Raw genomic sequence first — 15,924 nt, 5'->3', positions numbered from 1 at the left:
CCTCCCAACCCCTTTCCTCCTTCCTGTCTTATTCTTTTTTTAATTTTTACAATGATCTACTTCCAGTTTATTTATTTATTAAACATTTATTTATTTACTTGAAAGGCAGAGTTACAAAGAGGCAGAGAGAGAGAGAGAGAGACAGAGAGAGAGAATTTTTCATCTGGTGGTTTACTCCCCAAATGGCCACAATGGCTGAACTACGCCGATCTGAAGCCAGGAGCCAGGAGCTTCTTCTGGGTAGCTCATGTGCGTGCAGGACCCAAGGACTTGGGCCATCTCCTACTGGTTTACCAGGCCATAGCAGAGCACTGGATCTAAAGTGGAGCAGCTGAGACTCAAACCAGCACCCATAGGTGGCCCTACCTACTTATGCCACAGTGCTGGTCCCTCCAATTTATTTTATTTTAAGTAAACAATATCTTCCACAAGTTAGCACTCATTAATTTAATCTTACACATTCACAACTCATAAGTATTTTCTTTTTTTTAACTTTTATTTAATGAGTATAAATTTCCAAAGTACAGCTTATGGATTACAATGGCTTCCCCCCCATAACGTCCCTCCAACCTGCAACCCTCCCCTTTCCCACTCCCTCTCCCCTTCCATTCACATCAAGATTCATTTTTGATTCTCTTTATATACAGAAGATCAGTTTAGCATACATTAAGTAAAGATTTCAACAGTTTGCTCCCACACAGAAACATAAAGTGAAAAATACTGTTTGAGTACTAGTTATAGCATTAAATCTCAATGTACAGCACACTAAGGACACAGATCCTACATGAGGAGTAAGTGCACAGTGACTCCTGTTGTTGACTTAACAAATTGACACTCTTGTTTATGGCCTCAGTAATCACCCTAGGCTCTTGTCATGAGCTGCCAAGGCTATGGAAGTCTCTTGAGTTCACCGACTCTGATCATATTTAGACAAGGTCATGGTCAAAGTGGAAGTTCTCTCCTCCCTTCAGAGAAAGGTACCTCCTTCTTTGATGGCCGGTTCTTTCCACTGGGGTCTCACTCGTGGAGATTTTTCATTTAGTTTTTTTTTTTTTCCCCAGAGTGTCTTGGCTTTCCATGCCTGAAATACTCTCATGGGCTTTTTAGCCGGATCCACATGCCTTAAGGGCTGATTCTGAGGCCAGAGTGCTAGTATTTGCAGACACTCTTCTTGTTTATGTGATCCCTTTGGTTCTTAGTCCTATCATTATGATCAATTGTGAACAGAAATTGATCACTGGGACTAGTGAGATGGCATTGGTACATGCCACCTTGATGGGATTGAATTGGAATCCCCTGATATGTTTCTAACTCTACCGTTTGAGGTAAGTCAGCTTGAGCATGTCCCGAAGTGCACATCTCTTTCCTCTCTTATTCCCACTCTTATATTTAACAGTGATCACGTTTCAGTTAAGTTTCAGCACTTAAGAAGAATTGTGTATTGATTACAGTATTCAACCAAAAGTATTAAGTAGAACAAACAAAAAAAATACTAAGAGGGATAACATATTAAGTTGCTCATCAACAGTCAGGGTGAGCGCTGATCAAGTCACTGTTTCTCATAGTGTTCATTTCACTTTAACAGCTTTCCTTTTTGGTGCTCAGTTGTCACCTATCAGGGAGAACAAGTGGTATTTTCAATTAATGTGGAATTTTTTGCTTTATTTTTGTCATAACCCACTTTATTAACATATGATTGGAATACAAAAAGCTGTAACATATTTACCATAAACATCTCAATGAATTTGAAGATAAGTATATACCTGTGACACCACAGCCACCATGAAGGCACTGTATATACACAATGCCTCCCAGAAGTTTCTTTTGTACCCTTTATTTTTTAAAACCTTTATTTAAAAAATATAAATTATGAAAGTACAACTTTTGGATTATAGCAGTGTTTCCCCCCATAACCCATAACCACCCTACCACCCACACACCATCCCATCTCCTACTCCCTCTCCCATCCCATTCTTCATTAAGATTCATTTTTAATTATATTTATATACAGAAGATCAACTTCGTATATACTAAGTAAAGATTTCAACAGATTGCACCCATACAGACACAAAAGTAAAAAGTACTGTTTGAGTAGTAGTTTTACCGTTAATTCTCATAGTACAACACATTAAGGACAGAGATCCTACATAGGGAGTAAATGCACAGTGACTCCCATTGTTGATTTAACAACTGAAACTCTTCTTTATGACGTCAGTAATCACCTGAGGCTCTTGTCATGAGCTGCCAAGGCTATGGAAGCCTCTTGAGTTCACAAACTCTGACCTTATTTAGACAAGGCCATAGTCAAAGTGGAAGTTCTCTCCTCCCTTCAGAGAAAGGTACCTCCTTCTTTGATGGCCCATTCTTTCTGCTGGGATTTCATTCACAGAGATCTTTCATTTAGATAATTTTTTTTGTCAGAGTGTCTTGACTTTCCATGCCTAAAATACTCTCATGGGCTCTTCAGCCAGATCTGAATGCCTTAAGGGCTGATTCTGAGGCCAGAGTGCTGTTTAGGACATCTGCCATTCTATGAGACTGCTGTGTATCCCACTTTTCATGTGGGATTGTTCTCTCCTTTTTAATTATATCAGTTATTATTAGCAGACACTGGTGTTGCTTATGTTATCCCTTTCACACTTAATCCTATCTTTATGATCAATTATGAACTTAAACTGATCTTTAACTAGTAAGATGGCATTGATACATGCCAACTTAATGGGATTTGGAATCCATGGCACGTTTCTAGCTCTACCATTAGGGGTAAGTCCGAGTGAGCATTGCACCCTTTATTTTTATTATTTCTTAAACATTTTGTGTGTGTGTTAAGAAGTCTTAACATAAGAACTATTATTTCAGCAAATTTTAAGGAATACTATTGATGGCTATAGGCACTATGCTATATAGTAGCTCTGCAGAACTAAACTTGTATAACTGAAACTTCCAGTTAATTTTCAAAAAATCTTAAACTGTTTAATTCATTCATTTTGTCCAGCAATCAATATAAATAATATAGGCAAAAGACTCAATTTTTGCTTCTTTATATAATTTTTCTAATTCTACCACTTTAATGTCATTGATAAAAAATGCTTCCAAAGAATTCAAAGCATATGTCTTAATAAACTTTTGGCAAGAAATATTAACAGGAGCAGGTGTTGTAATGTAGTGGGTTAAGCTGTCGCCCACATGGGCACAAGTTCAAGGGCTGTCTAACACACTTCCAATGTAGCCTCCTGCCACTGGCCTGTCAAAACAACAGACGATGTCCCAAAGTGCTTGGGCCCCTGAGATTTGGATGAAGCTACTGGCTCCTGGCTTCTAGGCAGAAGTCTTGGCTGTTGACCCAGTCTTGGCTGTTGTGGCCATTTGGGGAGTGAACCAGTGGATAGATGAGCTCTCTGTCTCTCCTTCTTTCTCTATACCTCTGCCTTTCAAATTAATTAAAAAAAGTATTAAACACATATTTAAAACTTAGTGTTTTAAAAGCAAGTTTTAACAGTACTAATATACAGATAACATTTGCATTATATTATCTTTCAATCTGGCTGCAATACTGTCTAGGATTGCCTCAAACACCCCTTCTGAATCAAAGATGATGATGGAAATGAAATATTTCCCTTCAGACACTTGATTAAAATATCTAATCATCAGACTCCAGAGAGTCATATTGCAGGTGCTGTTATGTTTATTTTAGATATCTGCTATTTTTCTCCATTTGAAATCCCTTTCAAGTAAAACAGCTTCAAGGACTATCAGGAAGCAATTTATTGGAGATTGTGTATTTATTTTTATCAGCATATAAAATTAACTCAATGACTGTAATATATCATCTGGATTCAACTATACTTTATGTGTTCTTTTTTAGATGAAATATTAAAATTTTATAGTTCACTAAGTGTGATATGGTTTCTTCTCTTTTCAATTAAGTTTGAATCCAAGTAAATTATTACTTTTCACAGTAATTACTATTCTTCACTCCAATTCAAGGCCACCCTGTTTCTATTCCATAATCTTGAATACTCTCAAATAATTATTCATGCTTCCCAATATTCTTATAAGTTCTACTAGCTTTTTGTTTTTTAAAGATTTATTTATTTATTTGAAAGGCAGAGTTAGAGAGAGGCAGAGGGAGAGAGAGAGAGAGGGAGAGATTTTCCATCCGCTGGTTCACTCCCCAGATGGCTGCAAAGGCCAGAGCCACGCCAATCCAAAGCCAGAAGCCAGGAGCTCCTTCCAGGTCTCCCACATGGGTGCAGGGGCCCAAGGACTTGGGCTATCTTCTTGCTTTCCCTGGCCATAGCAGAGAGGTGGATCACAAGTGGAGCAGCCAGGACTAGAACCAGGAACCATATGGGATGCCAGCACTGTAGGTGGTGGCTTTACCCACTACACCACAGCACCAGCCCCTCTACTAGCTTTTACTTTGTGAAATTAAACATATTTCTCTAATTATACATGTAAGAACTGAAGTAGTACATATTTGTTTATTTTGATGAGGAGGAAGTCACTGCACTTTTATTACCATTTCCTAATTTTCAGTTGTGTAACTTGTATGTTAATGTTTTGTGTTTTTTAAAAGATTTATTATTGAATTTTAATTGAAGGGAAGAAGGCAGAGTCACACAGAGAGAGAGAGAGAGAGAGAGAGAGAGAGGAGAGAATCTTCCATCCACTGCATCACTCCCCAGAAGGCCATAACAGCCAGGGCTGAGCCAGGCCAAAGGAGAGAGAGGAAATCCAACCTGATTTGCCATGCGGGTGGCTGGGACTCAAGCACTTGAGTCAGTCTGATCTACTGTTTCCCAAGGGCAATAGCCAGGAGCTTAATTGTAAGCAGGTAGCCAGGATTCAAACCACCTCTCTGACGTAGGATGCAGGCATTCCAAGCAGCTGCCTAACATGCTGTGCCACAAACCATGCCTCTAGTTTGCCTGTATTCAACCACATATTTTATTTTTAAAAACATTGTATTGATTTATCTTTTCTTTCAAAACTTTTTATTACATTCTCCTTGTTTTACATAAAATTTAATCATTGATGAGGTTTTTCAAATGGGGAGACAGGACACGGCGCCTCCATTCTAAGAGCGCCACTGGAGAGCTATGCACTCCCACTTTTATTCAGAGGGTACCAGCAACTCTACAAGCTAGCAAGGTTATACATAAACTTAAAGGTTTGGGAAAAGGAATTCGGTCTGGTGGTCTAACATAGGGATTAGAGCTGTGTTGTAAATCTTCAGAGACAGGCCCATTTAGATGGTCCTGCAAATTTACAAATTCCCTAAAATATTCCAGGTGCCAATTAACGTCCATTAGCCCCCTGCTGATTCCACTGCCACATTCCTTTGGGGCAGGGGTGCCCATCCCAGGCCTGTTTTAGCTTGAGCAGAAACTGCGGCCATGCCTCTAATTGCAGGGGGGGTGTGCCCACCTGAGAGGCACTTATGCAGCATCTCTACAAATCATATCTGTAATTATTTATTTAAACACTTAAATAATCATCCAGAATTAAAAGGCTCAATTGTTGAGTTCAAAATAATATTTTTTTCTGATTTTAATAGAAATAAGAGCTCATTGTTTAAAAAAGACTATTTAACACTGAAAGAAAAAAGGGAAAATTTTCTGTGACTTCAGAGAAAAATATATTTGTGTTTTCTTTGCAGATAGTTTTATACAAATATGTAAAATATTTCTACAGGTACCAATTCACTCTGCTTGCTGTTGAATTGTCTCCTTTTCACTTTAAGAACCATGGATTTCTTTCCATATAACTATATATCTTTACATTCCAAATGTATGCTTTATTTGGACATACAATTTACAAAACATTTCACATTTAACTCATAATATGCAACTATATATTTTTCAACTCAAAATCAATTTTATGAGCATTGAGATTGATTCACATATTTTGGTTATGTTGAATAAATATATTACAGGAATAAATATATTACAGGAATAAATGCCTTTATTTTTACATCTGGGTTCAATTAGTTTGTAAAAAGAATTCTAGTATATAGTTTTCTTGCTTCATTAAGAAAATGTTATATAGCCTCACACACAAATTATAGAAACAATTCCCTAATTTTAATTATATATTATAATAGTTTTTGCTTGTATGTAAAATACACATATGTGGGGAGCAACTGAGACTAGACTAAATTACTGGAACTAGGACTAATTCTATGCATCTGATCTCCAACAATATGGCGCTGGGGAGGAGTAAACAACTTCTATGCAGCTGCCTCACCAATTTGACTGATAAGCTGCAGGAGCTGATCCTGCTCCTGATTGGAGGAGAGCAGCGTGTTCGGCATGTGGGCAGCAGAGTTGGGATTGGTGGAAGAGGACTATAAAGGAAGAGAGAGACAACACGCACCAGGAACACCTGAGGGGAACATCTGAGGAACATCTGAGCAGCCCCAGAGAGAGCCGGCCAGTGGTGTGCCGCTCCTTCGCGGAAGTGGGGAAAGTGGCAGGGGTGCCGCCCCTCCACGGAGGCGGGGGGGGGGGGGCGGCAGCTAACCCGGGACAGCGTCGTTCCTCCAGGAGTGAGGGAACGGCAGCTAACCCGGGAAGGGCCGGGCAAAAGGAACAGCGCAGGGTCCGGTGTCGTTCCTCCGCAAATGGGGGAGCAACACACATAAACAATCTAAATTTTTTTTATTTGAGGTCAAATATTAAGTGTATTTTATCTTCTCTAAACTGGTTATTCAGTTGACCTATTTGCCTTGTAATGTATATTTTCCCCAGTAATTAAAAATGCCACAATTTTCATGTGCCCAAGGCAGTGTAGGAATCAATTTCTAGATTCTCTGTTCAATTGCATTGATCTGGCTGACTAATCTTTCCCCCAAACCATGCAGCTTCAATTACTCTAACACTTTCATCCTACTCATTCCTTTTACTTTGGAATTGTTTTACACATTTTGTTACCAGTTAATTTTCTAATGTGTAGTTTTAAATTGTCTTAAGTTGTGAAATTGACCCCTTGAGATTTTTAACTGCAAAAATAGTGAATACGTTGGTGCAGTTGTATGAGTTGATGTCTGTCAGGGAACGGGACAGCCTGGCCAGCTGTGCCCCTCCCGACATGTACAAGCACAAGAAGTTTAGTGCTGGGCTTTTTCCACCCTGCCCGTTGCTAATTGCAAGATCCTGTTTTGACTTTAAGCATCCTGTTATTGCATGTTTCCCACACTTAGTTGGTAACATGTTTTCCGTGAATCATATATAAATAGGTGGACGGTGGGCGGGAGTGAATGAATGAACGCTGGTAAAAGGCGGAGTTGTGAATGAACGCCGGTAACAGGCGGGAGTTGTGAATGAACGCCGGTAACAGGCGGAGTTGTGAATGAACGCCAGTAATAAGCGGGAGTGGTGAATGAAGGAGTTGTGAATGAATGCCGGTAACAGGGCGGGATATATAAGAGGGTTGGAGGAGGCGAAGATGGCGGGCGTTCGCGACAAGTAACGCGAGTCTGCTGAAAAAATAAAGTGGAAGCTGAAAAGCCGATAAACGCGTCTGGTGTCTCCGAGGTCTCGCTGGCGTTAACCTATCCGGAAGGTGTACGCCTGCAGATGTCTTTAGACATTGAATTTTCATACCTAAAAACAAGGTAAGTAGGCCGGTGCCGCAGCTCAATAGGCTAATCCTCCACCTGTGGCGCCGGCACCCTGGGTTCTATTCCCGGTCTGGGTGCTGGATTCTGTGTCGGTTGCTCCTCTTCCAGTCCAGATCTCTGCTGTGGCCCAGGAAGGCAGTGGAGGATGGCCCAAGTGCTTGGGTCCTGCACCCACATGGGAGGCCAGGAGGAAGCACCTGGCTCCTGGCCTCGGATCAGCGCAGTGCCGGCGGTGGCAGCCATTTGGGGGGTGAACCAACAGAAGGAAGACCTTTCTCTCTGTCTCTCTCTCACTGTCTAACTCTGCCTGTCAAAAACAAAAACCAAAACAAAATAAGGTAAGTGACTCCATCATTCTAAATTTCTACATACCTGGGGCAAATAAAGTTATCTTCAGATAGATCTTGGATACTTTTTTTTTTTAAAGATGCATTTTATTAATTTGAAAGGCAAAGTTACACAGAGAGAGGAACAGATACAGAATGAGAGATCTTCCATTTTTTTTGGTTCACTTTTGAAATGGCCATAATGGCCAGGGAAGGTGATTCATCTGGGTCTCCCACATGGGTGCAGGGGCCCAAGCACTTGCGTCATCTTCTGTTACTTACCCAGGAGCAACCACCGGGAGTTCGATCAGAAGTGGAGCAGCCAGAAGTTGAATCAGTGCTCATGTGGGACACCAGTGTTGCCGGCGCCGGCTTAACCCACCATGCCACAATGCTTATCCCAAGATCTTGAACATTCTTGTGTCTATTCTACTTTTCAGGTTTTTACTTTTTGAAGAAAACAAATCTGTTAATTTTTTTGCATTTTTTTTGCAACAACCTGAGCTGGCTAGGTTGAATTCAGGAGCTGAGAACCAAATCTAATTCTCCAACCTGGGTAACTGTGGAACAACTACTTAATTCCCCATGTGCTCCCTCTCAGGGTGTGCATTAGCACAAAAACCAGAATTGAAGCAGAGCAGGAACTCCTCTTTTCAATACTTTAAGTGAAACACCTGAGAAGAGCTTCTTGGTGGGTATATAGGAATGATCACATGGTGATTAGGAAGCAAAGCAAAATAGCTACACAGAATTTGTACTCAATGTGTCTTTCCCTGACTTGTTTCCAAGTAAATTATTTCAAGTTTGAAGTAGACTGATCATTCATAGTTCCTAATGCTATGCAAGATTTTCATCTTCCTTTGAATGTTTTAGTCATTAATACTAGATAATTGAGAGTGTTAGGTTTGGCAGAAGAGTTAGATATACCAAAGTTCAAGTACTTTATCTCTTTGGAAGTCATCATCAACTCCTCATTCACAAATATAAACCTCATCCGGTGTGTGTGTGTGTGTGTGTGTGTGTGTGTGATTCTTAATCAAAATTTTACTCACTTTATTTCAAGTGCACAATACTTTTACTTATAAATCTTGATATTCCTTACTATTTTACCTTTAGCACTCCTCTCTATATTTCCCACACCCAATATCCAATTTCATTCAGTCTTATAGTTTCAGCTTTCTCTGAGGATGACTCTCACATTTTACTCCTCACATTTGCTGCTTTCATAAGCTCTATTTCAACCACTCAATGACTGCCTTCCCCTGCCTTAAATATTCTGATGATGTGTTAAGTCAAAGGAACATATCCAGAGTTTATCTTCTGGCTCCTAAAATTTCTTGTTCAACTGAATGTTCATTTGTTCATTCATTCTATGCTGAATCACAATTTGAAGCTGAAAGTTGAAGACTAGGTGGCCTCATCTGTTCATCCTTTGGTGAGAAGGCAGAGAAGCAGAAAGGGAACTGGCTGCATGCAAAGCTAAGTCAGGCTATGGGGTGGCCTAACTTTACACCAATCTGCTCACAGAAGAACAAACTGACTCCAAGAGACCAGCATTAATCTCTTCTGAGAGCAGTATCACCATGACCCAATTACCTTCCATTAGGCGCCTAACTCTTAAAAGTTGCTAGCAACTCTGGATGTCATCATGTGGTTATCTCTCTCTCTCTCTTTTTTTTTAAAAAAAGATTTTATTTATTTGAAAGACAGAGTTACAGAGAGAGGTAGAGACAAAGAGAGAGAGATCTTCCATCCGCTGGCTCACTCCCCAGATGGCTGCAACAGCCAGAGCTGCACTGATCCAAAGCCAGGAGCCAGGAGCTTCCTCCAGATCTCCCACGTGGGTGCAGGGGCCCAAGGAACTGGGCCATCTTCTACTGCTTTCCCAGGCCAGAGCAGAGCGCTGGATCAGAAGAGGAGCAGCTGGGACTACAATCGGCGCCCATATGGGATGCTGGTGCTTCAGGCCAGGGCGTTAATCCTCTGTGCCACAGCACCAGCCCCACATGTTGTTATATCTCAATAAACACTTTGTAACATTGAAGTATCATAAGCAGAAAATGTCGCTCCCCCTCTTCGTGGAGGAACGACACAGGACCCTGCGCTGTTCTTTCGTCTGCTCGGCCCTCCCCGGGTTTGCTGCTGGTTCTTCCCGGGTTGGCTACTGTCCCTTCCACCTCCGTGGAAGGGCAGTTCCCCCTGGCCACATTCCCCACTTCCGCAGGGGAGCGGCACTCCGCCGGCCGGCTTTCTCGGGGGCTGCACAGGTGTTCCCTCAGATGTTCCCCTTAGATGTTCCTGGTGCATGCCGTCTCTCTCCTCCTTTATAGTCCTCCTCCGCCAATCCCAACTCGGCTGCCCACACGCCGAGTACGCTGCTCTCCTCCAATCAGTAGCAAGTCCTACAGTTTATTGGTTGAACTGGAGGCAGCTGTGCGGAAGCTGTTTACTTCTCTCCCAGCGCCATATTGTGGGAGAGCAGATGCATAGAATAAGTCTTAATTCCAGTAACTCAGTCTAGTCCGGTTTGCTCCCCACAGAAAATGCATTTAATACACGTAACTTACTGAATATCATAGCTGAACAAGCCAGTGCACTATAGAGAATTGCTTGTTTACCTTTATGATCCCATGTTGTCTCTGCCCAGTATCATGAGAAAGTATATTACTACATGTCATTAGTCTGGGAAAAGAGCAAAATTCAACATTCAAAGTACAGTTTCTGTTGAGTGTGTTTTTTCTTCCACAACATCATATAGTAAAATAATTATAAAAGGGGAACAATCCTAAATTGGGACTATTTTGGTTCTGAATATTTTCACATTTTGGGAAGTTAAACATCTTACCTAGATCTTTGGAATATTTATCCTTCTAAAAAAGTGATGATGATATTATCTAGTTTGCCTACTTGATATTTAGGATGGATTTCAATTTTTTCTTAAAAAGTAATGTATTTGAACATTAAAAATAAAAATCACCAAAATATAAAGCAATCTATTACTTATATGTTTATTACCACCACAGGGGTCCTGTTGTAGTAATACCATTATAATTATTCTGTAGTGAGAATTACTGCTCTATTTAGACATGCAGTCATTCAAACAATCACTGGTTTAAAGGTTAATTCTTTTAATTAATACCATGTAACACCTGTGGGGAAGTGTCTGCAATGTTATGTAAATGAATAACACGTATTTTACTTAGGAACACGTATTTTAATTACAGACTGTTTCTTTCCCTAGGTGTTGATACAAGGAAACGTGACAAGTGAAATTAGATCAGGTGTTCCAACTTAATTGATCAATTTATTGTTATTTTACTTTTTTTAAGTGCAAAATTAATGGGTGCTCATTGTACAAATACAAGCCATTCTTACATATATATAATTGAGACTGTAATAATAACTTCCAGAAATAACATTGCTAAAAGTGTTTTGTATATTTATTTCTACAAATGTATTCTATTCACATACGTATTTGCTTAATTGGTGATATTCTCTCTTTATCCCTTTCCTCACCCCTGTATGTGTGCCTGCATATGTGGGAATATGTGTAAACACATAACAGGATTTGTATATAACAAGTTTACCTAAAGATGTGTGTTAGGCCAAACAGTGGTTCCTGAAAGATGCCCCTCTTATCCATAAACTCTGACAATATTATCTTACATGGCAAAGGGGTTTTGGACATGTGATTAAAGACTTTGAGATGGGACCATCATCCTAATGATTCAGTCAGGTCTAACATAACCTCATTTCCCTAGAAGAGGAGGAAGAAAGCAGAAGAGTGAGTCAACCACATGACTGGCTGCCATTACTGACTCTGAAAGTGAAAAAGTGAGTCATGAGCCAGACAACATTGAAGTCTTTAGAAACTAGGAATTGCTCTTGGTTTACAGCCTATGAGAAAACGTAGATCTCAGTTATGCAGCTGCAAGGCCCTGAATTTTGCAAACACTTTGAATAAACAAAAAAACAGGATTTCTGCTAGTCTCCACTAAGCAAGGCAACACTGCTGACACCCCAATTTAAGACTTTGGAGATACACATCTGATTATAATCTATAAAATTGTGAGATAATAAACTTGGTTATTTAAACCACTAATTTTGTAGTACTTTGTTAGGTCAGCAATAGAAAATTAACATGGCTATAAATGGTTTACATAGTTATCTATATAGTTTTTAATCCAAGTCATTTACAAAGAAAGAAAGCTCATCTGTGTGGAAAGTTTGCACATTATGGGTGTAGTTTTGTAGGAGAAATTACTAAAAACAGAACAATGTCCTTTAATAGTAGATGCACGTTATCACAAGCAGCCAAAATGCCTTTCAAGAAAGTTCTACCGATTAATACTTAAGTACTTTTTCTAAAAGTTTTATGTTTAATAGATTGTTGCTATTACCATTTTTATTGTTAGCTTTGTAGTAGATACTATTAGGGTATATTATATTTTTGATTAATGACAGAAAGCTCATAATCATATTAGTCTGCTCAGATTTCCTACACTTGAGTATGTTTTTATAACTCATGCATTTTACGTAAATTTTCAAATATGCTGCTATTAACTTTTCATAATAATCTTTGATGACTTTTTTTTTTTTGACAAGCAGAGTGGACAGTGAGAGAGAGAGACAGAGAGAAAGGTCTTCCTTTTGCCATTGGTTCACCCTTCAATGGCCGCCGCGGCCAGTGCACTGCGCTGATCCGAAGGCAGGAGCCAGGTGCTTCTCCTGGTCTCCCATGGGGTGCAGAGCCCAAGTACTTGGGCCATCCTCCACTGCACTCCCTGGCCACAGCAGAGAGCAGGCCTGGAAGAGGGGCAACTGGGACAGAATCCGGTGCCCCGACCGAGACTAGAACCCAGTGTGCCGGCGCCGCAAGGCAGAGGATTAGCCTAGTGAGCCACGGCGCCGGCTCTCTTTGATAACTTTTTAAAAGCCTATAAAACCCCTTATCTTCTGGGGATGTATTTTTTTTTAACTTTTATTTAGTAAATATAATTTCCAAAGTACAGTTTATGGATTACAATGGCTTTTCCCCCACCATAACTTCCCTCCCACCCGCACCCCTCCCATCTCCCACTCCCTCTCCCATTCCATTCACATCAAGATTCATTTCCAATTATCTTTATATACAGAAGATCAATTTAGTACGTATTAAGTAAAGATTTCATCAGTTTGCACCCACACAGAACATAAAGTGTAAAATACTGTTTGAGTACTAGTTACAGCATTAATTCACATTGGACAACACATTAAGGACAGAGAAGCCACATGAAGAGTAAGTACACAGTGACTCCTGTTGTTGACTTAACAATTTGACACTCTTGTTTATGGCGTCAGAAATCTCCCTAGGCTCTAGTCATGAGTTGCCAAGGCTATGGAAGCCTTGTGAGTTCGCCGACTTTGATCTTAATTAGACAAGGTCATAGTCAAAGTGGAAGTTCTCTTCTCCCTTCAGAGAAAGGGACCTCCTTTTTGATGGCCCGTTCTTTCCACTGGGATCTTATTCACAGAGACCTTTCATTTAGTTGTTGTTGTTTGTGTGTGTGGTTTTGTTGTTGTTGTTGTTGTTTTGTTTTTTTTTTTTTGTTGTTTTTTGTTTTTTGTTTTTTGTTTTTTTTTTTTTGCCAGAGAGTCTTGGCTTTCCATGCCTAAAATACTCTCATGGGCTCTTCAGCCAGATCCGCTGAGGCCAGAGTGCTGTTTAGGACATCCACCATTCTATGAGTCTGCTGTGTATTCCACTTCCCATGTTGGATCGTTCTCTTCCTTTTTTATTCTATCAGCTAGTATTAGCAGACACTAGTCTTGTTTGTGGGATCCCTTTGACTCTTAGACCTATCAGTGTGATCAACTGTGAACTGAAATGGATCACTTGGACTAGTGAGATGGCATTGGTACATGCCACCTTGATGGGATTGTATTGGAATCCCCTGGCACATTTCTAACTCTACCATTTCAGGCAAGTCCGATTGAGCATGTCCCAAATTGTACATGGATTCTTTAAACCACAAATAGCACAAAATCCTAAGTATACTATGTTTTTCCTATATACACATATAACACAATGCATTAGTCACTGATGATATAAATAGTATTCAATTTATAAATTAGGTACAGGAAGATATTAATGGCAATGACTAATAAGAAAGTACAACAGTTATGACAATTTACTATAATATAACTGTTAATGTGATTTCTCTTTTGAAAGAGCTAAGACAAATATTAGTATTTTCAGACCACTGTGGATCAATAGTAACTGATAATACAGAAAGTAAAATACTGGTTAATGAAGAATGATGTATTACTTCCTATGTATTCCTAGGAGTATTTGGTTTTTCCTTTTCTTGTCCTTCTCATTCTTTCAAAGGTCTATCTATTTTCAATTTTCTACTTAAGAGAAAAAAAGGCTATTTTATCTCACTAATTCTACTATCACTATTCTTTCCTTTCTTTGATATGTTGAATTTGCACTAATGTTTACCTTTTAATATAGCAATCATTTTAGAATAATTTTATTCTAAATATATTTTAATTTTATTTCTTTTTTATCCAACAATTCTTGGATTACTAAATTTTTAGACTCACTGAGGTAGTTGTCATTATGTTACTGATTTATAATTTTATTAAACTTTTGTTAAAGCATAGTTTACATGTTATTGACTATTTGGTGTTCTCGAGACTTATGTGGCCTACATGGAAGAAGTTTTCTACATATTAGCTTTTACTTAAGTATAAATTTTATTATTTCCAGATACAGGAGACTCTGTATGCCCAACAACTGAATTTCTTTAAATGTTAAGTTCAGATACTCTATATTCCACTATTTTTATGTTTACCTATATTTCCGGGAGAGGCATGTTAAACATCTAACTATTGTCAATAACTTTGCAGGATTTTTGGCATTCTATCAAATTCAAGCACATTTTTAGGGACAGGCCTTTCATACTGTAGTGAACATTAAACTTGGGACTTCCAAGTACCATTTCAAAGTACCTGGATTGGTAATGTGAACTCTGGAAGGAAGCAGTTGAAGGTATTGCAGGTTTTTTTTTTTTTCTGAATTTTTAGGAATAGTACAGGTGTTTTGGGTTGCAACTCTTTTTCTCTGCTGGGTTTTTGTTTTGCAGACACAAAGAATGAGCCATATGAACAATGGAAGGTGACTAGGCAAGTTTGTAAATCAAAATGAGAAAACTAAATAAAAAGCTTATGATGTCACCAAGACAGGTCCCAGAAGAGGTGGGCCATACAGGACAGTCTGGGCTGTGAGAAGTTTGTGAGGGTCTTGCAAAAGTGTGTTAGTTACTGATGATCCTCTTGTTGCTGGAGAGTCAGTTTTTGGAACTGGATGGGTCCAGAAGTAACTGCTGTTCTGTTTTTCTATCTTTTGAGTAGTGAGGGCATTTTGCTCCAATCATATCCCACGTTGGTCTTGAGTTTCTTATCTCTTGGGCCCTTTTTGTCTATGACTATTTACCTACATCTTGTCGCTCCCCGTCTTCGTGGAGGAACGACACAGGACCCTGCGCTGTTCTTTCGTCTGCTCGGCCCTCCCCGGGTTTGCTGCTGGTTCTTCCCGGGTTGGCTACTGTCCCTTCCACCTCCGTGGAAGGGCAGTTCCCCCTGGCCACATTCCCCACTTCCGCAGGGGAGCGGCACACCGCCGGCCGGCTCTCTGGGGGCTGCACAGGTGTTCCCCTTAGATGTTCCCCTTAGATGTTCCTCGTGAATGCCGTCTCTCTCCTCTTTTATAGTCCTCCTCCGCCAATCCTAACTCGGCTGCCCACACGCCGAGTACGCTGCTCTCCTCCAATCAGGAGTAGGTCCTACAGTTTATTGGCTGAACTGGAGGTACCTGTGTAGAAGCTGTTTTCTTCTCTCCCAGCGCCATATTGTGGGAGAGCAGATGCATAGAATAAGTCTTAATTCCAGTAACTCAGTCTAGTCCGGGTTGCTCCCCACAGATCCCCC

General features: G+C 40.0%; 1 long non-coding RNA gene across 1 annotated transcript in view; it reads right to left on the bottom strand.

Moving 5' to 3' along the window:
* Positions 1-640: 640 nt before the first annotated feature.
* The window catches only part of LOC138849632 (uncharacterized), a 29,108-nt gene continuing 13,824 nt past the window's right edge, over positions 641-15,924 (bottom strand). Inside the window, exon 3 of the long non-coding RNA XR_011388613.2 lies at positions 641-1,612. This is a non-coding gene — a long non-coding RNA (uncharacterized LOC138849632). The remainder of the gene's footprint in view (positions 1,613-15,924) is intronic.

Source organism: Oryctolagus cuniculus, chromosome 5, assembly GCF_051225735.1.
Source record: "Oryctolagus cuniculus isolate XC-2025 breed Fujian yellow rabbit chromosome 5, ASM5122573v1, whole genome shotgun sequence".
NCBI classification, from domain to species: domain Eukaryota; kingdom Metazoa; phylum Chordata; class Mammalia; order Lagomorpha; family Leporidae; genus Oryctolagus; species Oryctolagus cuniculus.
Note: the sequence above shows the minus strand (reverse complement) of the source record. Positions and strands in the feature narration are given on the sequence as shown.